General features: G+C 40.8%; 1 pseudogene; it reads right to left on the minus strand.

Moving 5' to 3' along the window:
• Positions 1–462: 462 nt before the first annotated feature.
• LOC149207622 (secreted RxLR effector protein 161 pseudogene) lies at positions 463–5,641 on the minus strand (annotated as a pseudogene).
• Between the last annotated feature and the right edge of the window lie 11,254 nt (positions 5,642–16,895).

Below are 16,895 nucleotides of genomic sequence, written 5' to 3' on the forward strand. Positions count from 1 at the left end.
GCCTGGACCACCTGGACAGTGGGAGCTGGGGCTTCACTGACGATATGGGCAGGAGCTTGCCCTTTAGAAGCGGACGGAACTGAGCCAGCAGTTATTCTCGCGACGTTGGGAGCCATATCTGCCCGTAGAACCCAATCGCAGAGAAATAAGGCAGAAGATTAGATCCAGATCTAGCCGCAGAAAACTAGATCTAGAACCGAGCTGCAGAGAATAAGGCAGAAGATTAGATCTATATCTAGATCTAGCCGCTTGAAATTACATGCAATTTGAAAGATCGTATTGTTGCTTGAAATTACATGAAATTTGAAAGATCGTATTGCTGCTTGAAATTACATGCAATTTGAAAGATTGTATCGTCGTTGAAAGATGTATCTCTAGATCGCAGAGAGGACGCAGATCGTATCACCAAAATATTACCATATAACTTGTAGGTCAATGTCCAGATCGCAGATATATAAATAATTAGAGGTCGCAGATTGTATTGCCAGATCGATATCCAAATCGTATCGCAAATCGTAGCACCAGGCTGCTGGGTAAATGGATCTTGGCGTAACCCTCCACAGGAGGTCGCATGCCTGGAGATTCAATGTCTGCTGCTATAAATAGATCCAGTTGGATTTCCACTGAGATGATTTCAGAGCGAATTCATCAATATAATGCCAGTCAATTCAACTAATCAGATCCGCCTCATGCAATTCAATGCTTATCTTTCACATTCGTTGTTTACATTCCATGTGAGTTTAACAATTATGAAGACCAAACCTAGTTACATTTTTCAACAAGTTACAGTTTGTAAATAAAAATTTTATCTTTTCCTAGGAACCTTACAGAAAAGGAAACTCTCGAAGGAAAGGTAACAAATAGACCACCTATATCTAGGTAAACTAATATGACAAAAAAGATTAACCATCTCAACTTTGAGCCTCGTCTAACCTTGCATATGACAAAGTGTGATTGAGAGAAAATGGTCATGGTGCGGAGCAAGATGTGGATCAACAAAGACAACGAAAATCTCCTTAGTCACCCATTTAAATATCATGGCTATTACAAATATAGAAGAATAAGCATTTTGACAAGTATTACAGTTTACTATTAATAAAAAATAAATCATGTGGTTAGTGCAACAATTTTTCATATTCAAGGTCAATGAAGCCTTGCATCGCATAATGTGCAAGATTTTTTGATTTGGATCTAACAATGTTCATGGCTTAAACATAACTCTATGCTTGAAAGCACCTTTCTCACTGTGGCTTGGAACGTCCGCACGTGTTGTTTATGAATTTTCAATCATCATGGTTCAGTTGTTTAATAAGTAGGTCCTAATCAAGATGCAACTTCCTACTGGAAGAACTAGTTGTGAATCGAAAGCTTGTTTACTGGTATTTTAGGTCCCCTTTGAATGAAGTCTGGACTTTGCAATAATTGAATTCTTTTTCTCCACTTAGCTCTTGTCTACTAACAACTTGGTGCAGTGGTTATGACAACCACCCAGGTTCATATTCCAGTGGACATGTTCCTCCTTATGTGGGGTTTGTTAGATGTGGCAATTGATTATAAGCAGATAAGTGTATGGCACTGACAATGTAACAATGAACCATATTCTTCACTTAAGTGTAAAGGGTGGGTCAAGCTTCTTTCCGTATTTACCGTCGATTTAAACATAAAAGCAAACATGATCAAGTGACTTACCTTATGACCATTCTTCTTGGTTGAATTGTGTAAAAATATCCATTAAAATAGACATAGTCAAATAAATGAACCCTTGATAATATAAAATATAAAATTTGAAAACAGTGAAATCTTGTGACTATGGGTTTACCATTTGTGACCATGAGATATTGTACTTGCTTAAGTTTTATTACATTATTCATTGCATTTCAAAATGAACCAATGATAACCAAAATGGAAACATCGAGACCCAACAAATACCCATTCGAAAGTGATGCTCTCATGCTATTAGAAGATTCCATTCTGTTGATTTTTAATGTACCTTGGACAAGTGGTTTTCCATGGGTTAGTCTCTACCCAGGGAAAAGTGTCCAAAATAATTATTTTCCTAAGTGTGACTTTATAAACTGAAAGTGACTTTATAAGTAGTAAAGTCAATGTTAAATTATAAAGTGAAAAGTGACTATAGATATAAAGTACAATGTGGGTACTTTATTTAATTGGTGAGTTAAAAAATAGAAAGTGAGAATTAAATGCACATTTATTCTCATCCCTTGATCTAAATGAATTTGAGCCATTAGATCTTAGGGTTGTCCAAAAGTCATTTAGGTAAACAAAAGGGGGAAAAGAAAAGAGAGACTGCATTTCATTCTTCATGCGCAGATTGGAGAAAGGAGGCTAAGAGCTGGAGAAAAATTCTGAAGGAGAAATTCGTTGCAGCAAGTTGAAGGAGTGATTTTTGGGCAAAGTTGGGCACGGAAATCAAGGCATAGAAGACAACATAAGGTATAGTATGAACATCATTTAATGTTGTGGACTGCACGCCATTCAAGAGAAGTTTTTGGGAAAATATATATATATATATTGAAAAAAAAATCGTACAGTCCATACAGTACATGTTTTTAGCTTCAAGTGGGCATAGAAATTGAGTCAAAGTGGGCACGATTTTCAAGGAGTTTTGGGTTGAAGAGATAAGTTGTATTTCGTTGTTTTGTTTTTCCTGCAAATGTATTTTTCTTGAACTTGAAAGATGAATAAATTTGATAAGCTCTCTAACAGGTTTTCCCTAGAGAAGATTGAAGGGGTTTTGCCTGGGTCTAAGTTGACCAAAAATCTGTGTGTATTTTTATGTGTGTTGCTAGTTTGTTTATGTCCATATTTATTTTCAGCATGTGTTGACAATCCCATGTGTTTTAATCTGAAAATTTCATTTCCAGAATTCTATATGTTGAATGTATGTTTGTGGGAAAGGGCATTTAATTGAATGGGAGTGATAAGGTGAAATTAAAACCGGGTTGGGATTGCAGGAAACTTTTTAGTCATCAAATTTCAACACATTCATCCGAAGCAGTATACATGTCAACAGTCTATGCTAGTCTCCAAGTAACCACGGGAACTTCCTAATATATTTTGGATGAGTTGTATTCTTTACAGGTGTGGACCATAGTATTCGAAACTAGAACCAGTAACCAAACCAGGTCCATATAATAAACCGGGTTTCAAATTGGAATCGGTCAAACCGAGACTAGTCAGATCTCAATGAACCAATTTTAAAAAAAATACATGAAATAATATTTTTTAATGAAAAACTATTTTTAAGTTTTAAAACCATGATTCCAAACCAATAGAGACAAAATATGCAAAGTTTGTTCATCTATATACCATGTAAAGGTGAATATATCAAAATGGCACTGAGTGCAATACATATCATCAACAAAATGCATAAGCAATGAGGCTTTAAATGGCCTATAAAGTCCACAAACAATGCTACAAGCTATGGGTCTATTGGCCTACTACAAGTCTACAAGTACATATCAGGGATCAACATGATCATTCCTCATCATGATCAAACTCATCACCACTACTAGACACAGGATCATCAACAGGAGCTACATAAACATCATTTGGATTAGAGCTTGAGGCATAAGTGTAGAAAATTAATGATCTGCAGCCTAACCCCAGTTTACAAGTTTGCATGTGTTCATTTGACCCAACCCACATGTTTTTTCATGCTGATATAAATTTCAAAATGCATTCATTGTAAACATTCAAAGAGTACTTTTACTATTTTTCACATTTCCCATCAAGCTGAAATTAATGCTAAATTTAGGCAAACATTCAAGCATGAGAGACACTTATTTTTGGTCAAGGTCACCCCGAAAAAACCCCACAGCCTCTTGGGGAAAACCGGTCTTCAAAGGAGGATTTTATTGCTTGAGAAATTAGTCTAAGTACATAAAATTAAACATGGTACTTATCTCCCTTCAACTGAAGCTTTAGATTCAATTTCTGGAAATTTGTGCTCATTGAAATAATTTCCAGATTTCACACATTTCATACCCATAAATTTATGCCTAGATATCAATGCCAAATTTGCCTCGATAACAGTGCAAACTCAGCCTTGATTTATGTGTTGTAGATGCCTCAAAATTCATGCCTAAAGGTGCCTCAATTTTTGTGTTAGTGTTGCCTCGAAAAACGCACAGAAGGTTGCTATCACAAAATTCGTGCTTCAAATTTCGAGCCTAACAGCAACAAGTTCCCCCTCAAAAATCATGTTAGACAGTCCCTCGAAATATGTGCTCCTTTGCCTCAATTTTTGTGTCTACTATAGATGCCCTCTTCCACGGAATTTGAGCTACTGAGTGCTTGTCTCTCTCCTAGAAATTTGAGCCTCCTTGCTTGCTGCTATTTCTATTCTGCAATTTCTCTTCCTCTCCTTAAAATTTCTCCTCTTCTCTTCTCCTCATGCTCTCTCAAGTGTAAAGTGAAAAATAAGCCTCCCTTTTCTCCTTTTCTCTTTTAGAAAAGATTGAATCCCTAACCCTAGGATTCAATGGTTGAAATTTAATCTCCAAATCTCAAGATGTGTAGTTGAGATCACTTTTCCCAAATGACCCCCTCATACATTAGCCCCATTACTTAAAAGCCTCCTAGTACCTTTTTCAAGTTGTGTACCTTTTCTATTTTTCTCATAAAATGATTTTATCAACTCAATTTAATATTAGAAAAATGAACTATGTACTCTACACATAAAGTCACTTTATAAAGTACAAGTGACTTTAATATTAGAAAAAGTACATGGTACACCACTTTTAAGTATCTCTTCCACCCATGACATTAATAACTCATAAATGTCACCAAGACGAAAGTCATTAATATGTCTACTATGCTAAAAGGGATAAATGCCTAGTAACACCTCTCCTTGGTATTATTTTCAACAATCCCTCTTATCAAGGAAGGTGTTGCTCACCACTCCCATCCTATCTCTGAAAAAGACATGCTTGCCTCTTGGCAAAGACTTGGTGAGAATGTTTGTTGCCTACTCATCAGTGGATATATACTCACCCTTCAATGCCCCTTGCTAAACCCAATCTTTGATGAAGTGGTATATGATCTCTATATGCTTTGACCAATCGTGAAATACTGGATTCTCAAAGAGTTTAATACAACTCTGATTGTCACAGTAAATCGTAGTTGGTCTCAGCATCTGACCAAATAGTCCATGAAGCATCTTGCGAAGCCATAATGCCTTGCATCCTGCCTGACTAGCTGCCATGTACTTTGCCTCTGTGTTGCTCAATGCCACTGACTTATGTTTCTTGCTGAACCATGACACAACTATCGAGCCCAATGAGAAACAACATCTAGAAGTGCTCTTCCGGTCACTGACACTGCCAGCCCAATCTGAGTCTGTGCAACCAATCAATCTGACCCCATCACATCTGACATAGTCCAACCCATAATCCATTGTACCCTGCAAGTATCTCAACACATGTTTTGCAGCCACCCAGTGTACTCTCCCGAGCTTCATCATAAACTGACTCAATGTATTGACTGCAGAACAAATATTTGGTCTAGTGTTGACCAGATAAATCAATGAACCAATCAACTGACGATACAAAGTGGGATCCACCAACTTGGAATCAACATGATGCAGCTTCTCCCAGTTGGTGATCATAGGAGTAGCCATAGGCCTGCAACCATCCCTATGAAATATCCTCAAGATATATCTTGCATACTTACCCTAGCCCACAAAGATGTGCCCATGCTCCTGCCAAACCTCCATCCCCAAGACGTAATGCATAAGCCCTATTTCAGTCATATCAAACTCTAAAGCAAAATCTCTCTTACAATGTTGGATGAGACTGTCCTCCTCTGTAATAAACAAGTCATCCACATACAATACCAAAATGAGTGGATCATCACCTACCAAAATATAGGTTTAGATCTGCATCACTCTTCTGTAAACCCAGTTGTTGCAAGTAGGCATCTATCCTCTCATACCATGCCCTTGGTGCCTTCTTTAGTCCATACAAGGCTTTCTTCAGCCTACACACATGAGACTCACTCCCATGCAACTCAAAGCCCTTAGGCTACTCAATGTATACATCCTCCTATATAACACCATTGAGAAAGGTGGTCTTCACATCCATATGGTGAATCCTCCATCCCATCTCAGTTGTTACAGATATCACTGCCCTAATGTAAGTATAACGAGAAACCGGTGCAAAGGTCTCCTCATAGTCAACTCCCTCTACCTGTGAGAACCCTCGCGCCACAAACCGAGCTTTGAACTTCTCAACGTTGCCATCTGCAACATGCTTGATCTTGTAGAGCCACCTAGAAGTCACAACTGACTTCCCATCAGGACGTGGCACTACCTCCCAAACATCATTCTTCATGATAGAGGAATACTCCTCCACCATGGCATCCCTCCAAATCTATTGTCTAGCGGCCTCCTCAAAACTAGTTGGCTCTGTCTCTACAACATCTGCCACGAAGCCACCCAATTTCTCTGGCGGTCTGCTCTCCCTCACTGACCACTTAGGTCTCCCCACTGCCTCCTGAGCCTCCTTCGGGGTCTCCCGAAGCCATCTTGGCTTCCTCTTCCCTGCAGTAGTGTCCTATGGAGGTATGGGAAAATCCTCATTTGGTGCCTCCTCCTGGTGAGGAAGGCTCTGAAATAACCAAAGGAGATCCTGAACTCTAAGATACTAGACCTGATACCCTGCACCAAGTGACTCGGTACCAGGTAAAGTTGTGCTCTGTGAACTGTCACCCCTAAAGAAGGTGAACCTCGCGATCCTGATGTACCACCTGATGCTCCAGAAACCTATGGTGTGGCACCCTGCTGAGGAGCCTGCTGCATTACCTAATCAATCTCCCAAGACCTCCTCAAAGCCCTCTTCTCCTCAAATCTCACATCCTGCCTCAAGACAATATCCTCTGTGCAGGAGGTATATACGGTAGGCTCTACTAGTCTCACTGTAACCCATCAGTATAACTTTCTCTGTTGTGGGTTCCAGCTTCATCCTCTTCTCCTCAAGGACGTGTTAATATGTAAGGCACCCAAATATCCTGATGTGCCCAACTTTCGGCTTCTTGCCGGTATATATCTCCTCAGGAGCCTTGCTCCCCAAGACTATATGTGGACTCCTGATTTGCAAGTAAACAACAGTGTTAGCTGCCTTGGCCCACAAGAAGAAAGGTAAACTTTAACCATGTAGCATCGCTCTAGCTGCACCCACAATGGTCCTATTCTTCCTCTCTGCCACCCCATTTTGTTGAGGGTTATAAGGCACAATGAGCTCCCTCTTTATGCCAACACTCCCACAAAAGTCTCTCATCTATGCTGAAGTGTACTCACCCCCATTGTCTGATTTCAACACCCTGATCTTCCTCCCTGTTTGGTTCTCCACAAGAGCCTTAAACTCTTGGAATTGCTGAAAGACCTCATCCTTGGTCTTCAGGAAGTAAATCCAAGTCCTCCTGGAGTGGTCATCAATGAAAGTCACATAGTACTCATATTCGCTCAATGAGACATGGGACATAGGACCACATACATCAGAATGAATCAAATCAAGGTCACCTGCAGCCCTGATGTCAGCCTGTCACTGCTCTGGGAAGGTGTCTTGGTGTACTTTCCCAAAGCACACCCCCTGAACACATCATGATGATTAGTGTTGAAGTCTGGCAACCTAGTAACCATCTCCATCAACATCCTGAAAGCTCCATGGTGCAAGTGGTTCATCCTCCTGCGCCACAGCTCACATAAACCACTGTTATTGGTCTGTGCTACCATAGCGCGAAGATGTTGAAACAAGAGTCTGTATAGTCTCCCACTGTGAGCTCCAATCACACAAGCAAACTTGATACGGATCCTCTAGGATACAACAGCACTTGTCCCTTCTGGAACAATACCTCATACCTCCTGTCCTCCAAGCTGGAAATTGATATCAAACTCTTCAACCCTGGAACATAAATAACATTTGCCACCTTCAGGGCAGGTAATGACTCCCTCTGAAATGACACTGTCCCCATACCAGCCACCTTGACTTTGGAGTTGTCGCCAAGCACAACCTCCAATTCAATGTCACCCTCCGAAAGGCTCGTGAAGTGCTCTCTAACTCCAGTCATATGGCAAGATGCTCCACTATCTATGAACCATGCACGAGAAGATGTAACATGAGTGGCTAAACTCACCACCAAAGCACTCTCTGAATCAAACATAGTTGCAAACTCATCCACATATGTTGTAGTTGCAACTCCTTGTTTCTTCTTACCCTTCTTGTTGGGACACTAAACTGCATAGTGACCCATCTTCCACAAGCAAAGCATTTCACTTTTCTCATGTCCTTCTCCTTAGCCTTTTGCTTCCCCTTATCTTTGCTTTGCTTCTCCTTAGCCTTTTGCTTTGCTCCCCCTTTCTTGATCTTCTTTGTCCACTTGCCTTTTGCCACAAGAGCAACATTCTCCTCTTCACCTCCCTCACCACCCTTGTTGCCACTATGCATGCTTCTCTTGATCTCCTCCTAGAGGAAATTGTCCCACATCCTCCTCCAACCACGAAAATGCTCTATAGCCACCAAGTTGTGGATAAAACTATCCCACTTCTCGATGAACCCCTCTAAAGCAATGTGAACCAACTGCTCCTCTGGAATAGTCTCTCCAATAGCAGCTAACTGATCTTTCACCTGTGAGACTCTGGTGAGGAAAGATGTCACACTGTCGGTCTTCGTCATCTTGGTGTTGCGTAATTTTTGTCTCAAACCATCTTCCTGTTCTCATTAGAATTCTAGTGCAAAGAGACCAAGGACTCCCACCTCTGATATGCATATCTCATCCCTAAAACATGAGGGAACAAATGATCCTTGATGGCATCTAGAAGGATCCTCTCTGCCTTCACATTTTTCTTGGTGAACTCTACCAGCTGAGCGGGATCATTGGGTGCTTGCATAGCTGCTTGAACAATATCCCGCACTTCCAACTCCTCCAGTGAAAGCATAATCCGCTTTGTCCATGGGCCAAAGTTTTCAACCCCCATCAATTTGTCCTCTACTCTCAACCCAGTAGCCATGATCCCACAACCAACCAAATGAAGAAAGTATGGAAGCTAGAACCAATCTCCCTCTGAACTATTGAAGTCTTTGTGGCAAAGTTTCAAAGGTATGGTTCATTGTTTGAAGACTTTGGTAGCTTGTTGCCCTCTTTATCAGCCGACTAAAAATGAAGATCTGAGCCCCAACTTGGCTCAACTAAGCTCTGATACCATGTAGAAAATTAATGATCTGCACCCTAACCCCAATTTACAAGTTTGCATGTGTTCATTTGACCCAACGCACATGTTTTGTCACACTAATATAAATTTCAAAATGCATTAATTGTAAATATTCAAAGAGTACTTCTACTATGTTTCACATTTCCTATCAGTTCAAATTAATGTTAAATTTAGGCAAGCATTCAAGCATGAAAGACACTTATTTTTTGTCAAGGCGAACCCGGAAAAACCCCACAGCCTCTTGGGGAAAACCAGTCTTCAAAGGAGGATTTTATTGCTTGAGAAATTAGTCTAAGTACATAAAATTAAACACAATACTTATCTCCTTTCAGCTGAAGCTTTAAATTCAATTTCTGGAAATTTGTGCCCACTGAAATACTTTCTAGATTTCACAAATTTCATGCACAAAAATGTATGCCTCGATATCAGTGCCAAATCTGCCTTGATAAAAGTGTAAACTCAGCCTTGATTTCTGTGATGTAAATGCCTCAAAATTTGTGCCTAAAGGTGCCTCATTTTTTGCATTGCATGAGGCAGATTGCCTCGATTTTTGTGGCTAGTGTGTTGCCTCAAAAATGCTCAGAAGAAAGTTGATGTCTCGAAATTCGTGCCTCGAATTTCGGGCCTGACAGCGACAAGTTCCTTGAAAAATGTGCTAGGCATTCCCTCGAAATTTTTGCTCCTTTGCCTCGATTTTTGTGCCTGTTGTAGCTGCCCTCTTCCTCGAAATTCAAGTTGCCAAGTGAATGTCTCTCATAGAAATTCGAGCCTCCTTGCTTGCTGCTATTTCTCCTCTACAATTTCTCTTCCTCTTCTTGAAGTTTCTCCTCTCCTCTTCTCCTCATGCTCTCTCAAGTGTGAAGTGAAGAATGAGCCTCCCTTTTCTCCTTTTGTCTTTTAGAGAAAATTGAATCCCTAACCCTAGGATTCAATGGTTGATATTTAATCTCCAAATATCAAGATGTGTGGTTGAGATCACTTTTCACGAATGACCCCCCTCATTTATTGGCCCCATTACTTAAAAGTCTCCTAGCACCTTTTCCAAGTTGTGCACATTTTCTATTTTTCTCATAAAGTGATTTTCTCAACTCACTTTAATATTAGAAAAGTGAACTATGTACTTTACACATAAAGTCACTTTATAAAGTACAAGTGACTTTAATATTAGAAAAAGTACATGGTATACCACTTTTAAGTATCTCTTCCACCCATGACATTAATATAACTCATAAATGTCACCAAGACAAAAGTCATTAATGTGTCTACTAGGCTAAAAGGGATAAATGCCTAGTAACACCTCTCCTTGGTATTATTTTCAACAATAAGCAATGAAGCTCTAAATGGCCTATAAAGTCCAAAAACAATGCTATAAACTATGGGGTCATTGGCCTACTACAAGACTACAAGTCTACAGGTACATATCAGTGATCCTCATCGTGATCAAACTCATTACCACTACTAGACACAAGATCATCAACAAAAGCTACATAAACATCATATGGATCAAAGTCTTAGGATGCCTCAGCCTCATCTGCAACCTCAATAGTAGCACCAATAACAATAGAACTTTACCTAATGGAAACACAAGTTGGTCGAGTTGCACAACTAGTGCCTTCCACTAGTTGTTTGTCTTTGCTTGATTCGTTTACTAATTCTAGTTTCAATGGTGCTACCAAATCTGCATTGGGATCAACCCCCCCTAACTCCATGTCAATATCAAAATCAGCATCAAACTTGGAATTTCCAATCTCCTCCACCATTCTAATGTTGGATCAATATCGTCCAACACAATGGGATCTAGAATATCTTGTTCATCAATTGGTTGCGCCTTAGTCGAAGATTGTATTGCACGAAAGAGAATATCATTTAACCATTTTTGTTCCAAACGATTTCTCTTCTTCATGTGTATGCACTCAAAAACAAACCAATTGTGCTCACAACTTGAAGCACTGCAAGTTTCGCTGAGGACTCTAACTGCAAACTTTTGCAATTGAGGACATTGGCCACCAAATGACTCCCACCAATGTGTTGCACACAAAAAGACATTAATTAGTAACTTAGTTCGTTTCATTACTTATTTACAAGTATCTACAAACAATTTGAATTGGAAATTTGTTAACAATTGAACTTCAAAAAAACAAATTGGAATTGCTTACCTAGTTGATCCACATCCCTTGCCATCTTTGTCAAGTTTTTTCCAAAGGTACTTGTTGCCATACTAAAAAGAGTAAGTTGTCTGTGTATTCCCAACTGGTTGGAATGGTTAGGGGCCATGCGCTCCAAGCAATCATACAATACATCTCTGACCTCCCCAACCTGTAGATCTGCTAACCGACCTTTATAATGATACTTTAGGTTCAAAAAATACCCAACTACATGTATAGGATGATAGAGTTTATTGTTCCATCTGTTATCACTGATCACCCAAATACGCCCATTTTTAGCTAATTTATCCTTGTAAGTTGTCTGTATCTGCTCCTTTGCCTGATCCATAGCCTCATAGATGTAGCCCATGGCCAACTTTCCCCATCCACCATCTGTAGCACCTTAACATGGGGCTCGGAAATTTTCACAGACTTTGCAGACCTTTTCCAAAAATAATTGTCAAAAATTTTCTTTTTGGTGTCTTTGCGATCTTGTCTATGAGCCCACCGAGATGAAGTCCATTCATCTGAAAAAAAAAAAAACATTTTCTACAAGTTTTTTTGTTGAAAATTGAGACATTGCAATGTAAGGAAGTGAGTTGCAAATCTCGTAATTGCAGGCGTAACAAGCTCTTTACCCCAAGTGTTTTTACTCATTAGGATCAATACCCATGAGTGGTTGTAAATGTATTTTGTGATGCACTTAGCAGGCTCTACAGTGTTTTTTACCCACTCCACTTTGCCTATGTCCTCAAGCATGAGGTTTATGTTGCATAGCACATGGAGTCCAAAATATGGTCTTATATTTGGACTGTAGCATCTTTCTAGCAAGAACATAGTTTGAGGAATTATTTGTGATGACCTGCACAACATTTTGCTCTCCCACTGCCTGAATAATCTCATCCAACAGCTCAAATAGAAGGTTTGCATCCTTCACCTTATCAAATGCATCAATTGATCTAAAAAACATGGTTGCTTGAGGGCAAGAAACAAGGAAATTAATGATAGTGCAGTTCTTTCCATCATTCCATCCATCCAACATGGGAACAACTTGTTTTGAGCCATGACTCTCCATACTTAGCCAAATACTCATCAATGTAACAAATCTCTTTTTGTAAAAGAGTTCCCCTCAAGTGATGCACACTAGGTCCTTTGAATCCCTTTCTTGCAGCAATAACAAAGTCCCACATAGCTTGATAATAAGGTGGGCAGGAAGCATTACATGGGATCTCTACATCATACCACCATCTAGCAATGTATTGAAAAGAAGATTCTTTGCATTGCTTTTTCCAATGGTCATCCAAAGTGGGTTGGCGTTGAGTTAGACTTGGTTGGGAGGAAGTGGGATTAGGAGAGGCAGTGGTGGCAGAGGTTGAGAAATAACTTTGGATGTTCATCCTATTTTTTCCTTTAGATTGTTGGTCTTGATGATAAGACCCAAGAGCAGGAGGAACTAGTGAAAGGGGTCATTGGTGGAAGGGATAGAAGAGGAGTCTTAAATCTCAAAATCATCATACCCACCATCTATCATGGCTTGTACAATTTCCTTCTTCCTTGCAATTTCTTCTTGGATAGCCTTTTCCCTAGCCTTATTCTCCTCAAACTTGGGAAGGTATTCTGCCCTAACAACACCTATCACTTCCTTTGGTGCATAACATGGCTTTATTTGGCCTCTTATCCCAGCCAAGTGTTGTTTCAACCTGAGAATACCCCCCCCCCCCCTCCAATAGATTTATTGCAAAATTTGCACATCATTTTTCCATCAATCACATCACAATGAGCCCATGCAATGTCCTTGGCTTTTGGAGGCATGGTGGCTAGAAATATTTGAAATTTACAAATGAAAGAAATTTGCAAATTAAAAAAAAAAAAACAAAAAAAATACAGCGAAGTAAAATGGAAAAACCTAAGATAAATTTGGAAAAAAAATAAGGCAAATTTAGCCTATAAAATTTAAGACTTGAAAACTAACAATTGAACTTGAAATTTGATAGCATAGAATACATAAAAAAATTAAATACATGGACAACAATGAAATATGGATTTTTTTAAGTGAAAATCCTTACCTGAAAATGCAAACAAGCTCCCTTAGCCTCCTCTTGAAGATGCCAACTCCACTAACAGCTCCAAAATAGCTCCAAGTCCAACTCCAAGCCTCCAAGATGACTACTCCAACAAAAAATCAACACTCTCCAAGCTCCCAATGAAGCTCACAAAAACTCCAAATGAGATGTTGTGAGGCAAATGAGAGGGGATACCTCCTTTTATTGGCTTGGAGGGGTTGTTTTTTGAGGGAAACAACGTTTAGTTTCCCTCAAAACCACCTCACAAGCCTCAAAAAAATGTGTCTGGTGGGTTTGTGGTCAGCCTGGCAGTGAACAAGTCGGTTCCATCATAAACCGTCTGATTTATGTCCGGTTTGACCCAAAAACCAACAAAGGAGGGCAGCTAACAGAGTCTGCCTACTGGTCTAGTGAGTTCAACCAATGAACCGACCGATTTGATTGGTTTCTGGTTCAAACCAAATGATTTTGCATACTATGGTGTGGACTGTGCAAACAAAAACATTTTTGCAAGCCCACGGTCCTAACCTTCGCTGGGAGTTTATGGGGTAGAAGCCTCCAACCTAAATCATTGGCTCTCTCTTTTGGAGGCCATTGAATTTCAAAATGAACCAATGATAACCAAAATGGAAACATCGAGACCCAACAAATACCCATTCGAAAGTGATGTTCTCCATACTATTAAGAAGATTCCATTCATCCAAGCATTATACATGTCAATACTCATACTAGTCTTCAAGTAACCTCGAGAACTTCCCGATATATGTTGGATGAGTTGTATTCTAAGCAGGTGTGGACTATGCAAACTAACACATTTTTGCAAGCCCACGGTCCTGACCTTGGATGGGAGTTTCTAAGGCAGAAGCCTCCAACCTAAATCACTAGCTCTTTCTTTTGGGGGCCATTATAGGTGTATTTATGGGTTTTGAGTGGTTTCAATGGATGATTTATATTATATCCCCATTGTAATCTGATACCACTTGGCAGATTAGAGTTAATGACATTGTTGTAGATGCAAAATGGTAATAACATCATACCTTGAAGACATTAGAGTAACATCATAGTTTTCAATTTTTGTAGAAAGACAATAATGTGGGGTAATTCATCCCCTCATATATCAATGCATCTAAGAATAAAATTTGAAGCCTTCATTTCCCTTCAATACCCCTTTAGCCCATTGTAGGATGGGTGATTCATCACTACATATATCCATACATGATAAATCTAGTCATCCAAGGAAACCTGTAGACATGAATAGCATACACATACTGCACAACATGACACTTACACGTCTGCAAGGTGAGATAAAATCAATTTTAGAAAAATTATGCCATGCCAATAATTTGATTTGCTTTTGAATTTTATAAATGCGGACTTCAAATTTGGCCTGTGCCTATACAATACAAAAAGAGCATTGGAAAGTAGTCCTATGAAAGATGTAGCTTCGGTATGATCTACTATGGGAGCACGACTAGGGTTTACATAAGCACTGACTGCAGAACCACAGTTGCTCACCGCCATCTCCTCTGTTGTTGTGTCATCATCACCGTCACGGTCGGCTGGCTTCCCCCTTCGATTTCGTTGTCATCGGACCGACTCCTTCACTGTCTCTGAGATTGTTTGCAAGATGTCGGATATGGACGAAGGTGTGGTAGATTACTCGGTGAACCCTAATCCCTACGAGCCTATTTGGACGAGCCCTAACAATTTGCCGGAAGTAACAGTTGCTTGGTCCCTAGGAACGCCATATCCATTGTACTCTGATTTTCCGCCTGCCTATTCCGACCCCGGCCCTTCGTGCCTAATTTGTCGTTCGCCACACTCTCTATTGCCTCTTCGGGCCTTAACTTGCCACCCCTCTCTCCGGCTTCGCTTCACCTTCTCGCCCCTTGCATCTCACCCTCCCCCTCATATGACTCACTGCCACCAGTTTCATCACCCCATCAGGCCTCCTCTACATTCCCCACCTCGGTAGGGTTTGTTTCAACGGCAGGTTTCTCTCCACTCCAGCTGAATTCCCTCCCTTTCACTCACATCACGGCAGAGCCCAGTCCATCTACCTCCCCTTTTGGATGCTTCGACTCGCCGGCGGTAAACCCTCGGGTCAGTGCCCCTATACCTCAACAAGAGAATCAGGGTACTCAGGATCCCCTACAGGACCACCCGACAATGCCTCGTTCTAGTAAGGTCAAAAAATTGAAGTGAGTTAAGGCCACCCAAAAGGATCTGTCTCTCAGTTTTGGAGAGGGGGTACAAATGGGGGAAGTTGTGGATACGGCAAACAAGGTTTTAGTGGGCAGAGTCAGAGGTAGAGCGTATTCAGTTGCCCGTCTACGCCTCTGGGTCATGGAAATATGGGGGAATATCTTCAAGGAACTCTCGAAAGTTACTACCCTAGCTTGGTGTTGGTTCGAGCTCAGCTTTAAGAGGGAGGAATACACCTCTTGGGCTCTCTCGAGGTATTGTCATATCGAGATGGATCCTGTATTGCTCAAGCGATGGAGCCCATTATTTGATCCTGAGCGGGAACAAATTGGAGCAGGACCGCTTTGGGTCAGGCTGCCTGGGCTACCCCTCCACTTCTAGTCCGAGGATATCTTCACTCACATTGGGAATGCGCTTGGCACCTTTCTAGACTACGACAAGACTTACACTACTTCAAGCAATAAATCAATGGCTCACATTTTGGTATACCTAGATACCAAAGAAGGTTTGGAAAAGAAGATTACATTGCATTGGAAAAGATTCACGCGTATACAAATTCTGGACTACGAAGGGGTGCCTTTCAGATGCAGAAGGTGTCATAAGGTTGGACACCTCTATAAAGATTGCCCTCTGGTTCACCCTGCCGCCTCCCCCTCCAAAGCCGCGAATGAAGTTGATCCTATTGCACCTTCATCTGCTAAAGGTCAGACACCTCAGTGAAAGGGTCCTATGACAACAGAGTGTGGATCAACTCAGGTGCCAACTTCGGCCTCTCCCCGTCCTCCCTGCCTGCCTATGACAAGATCCAGGGCGGCAGCTACAGCCGCTCGTTCATCGGGTACTCCTCCTCCCCTCTTCTCTGTATCTACTATTTCTTTAAATTGTATTGCACAACACTTGCATGTTGCATATGCATCCATACCAGGCATATCTTCTTCTTCTATTACCTGCTCATTGGAACTCCTCCAACCACTCCACCATCTATTCCTAGGTTGGTTCTCTCATCCTCTCCCCCGAATCTTTCGACCACCTCTGGACATTCTCATTCATACAATCTACGATCCCGAATGTCACACCCTCCTAAGCATGTCGGGATTGGGTTGATCTCCCCTCCTAGAATTTCCAAGAACACCAAGGGTCGACACTCTCTCATTTCAAAAGCTATGATGCAGGCTAGGGTGGAAGTGGCTCATGGTAGACAATCCACAATTGACAAGATTCTTAGAGCATCAAACACCCTTCCTTGGTCCCCCC

This window comes from Pinus tabuliformis, chromosome 1_2 (assembly GCF_031772625.1).
Source record: "Pinus tabuliformis cultivar Carrire ecotype Pingquan chromosome 1_2, CPIR1, whole genome shotgun sequence".
Taxonomy (NCBI): domain Eukaryota; kingdom Viridiplantae; phylum Streptophyta; class Pinopsida; order Pinales; family Pinaceae; genus Pinus; species Pinus tabuliformis.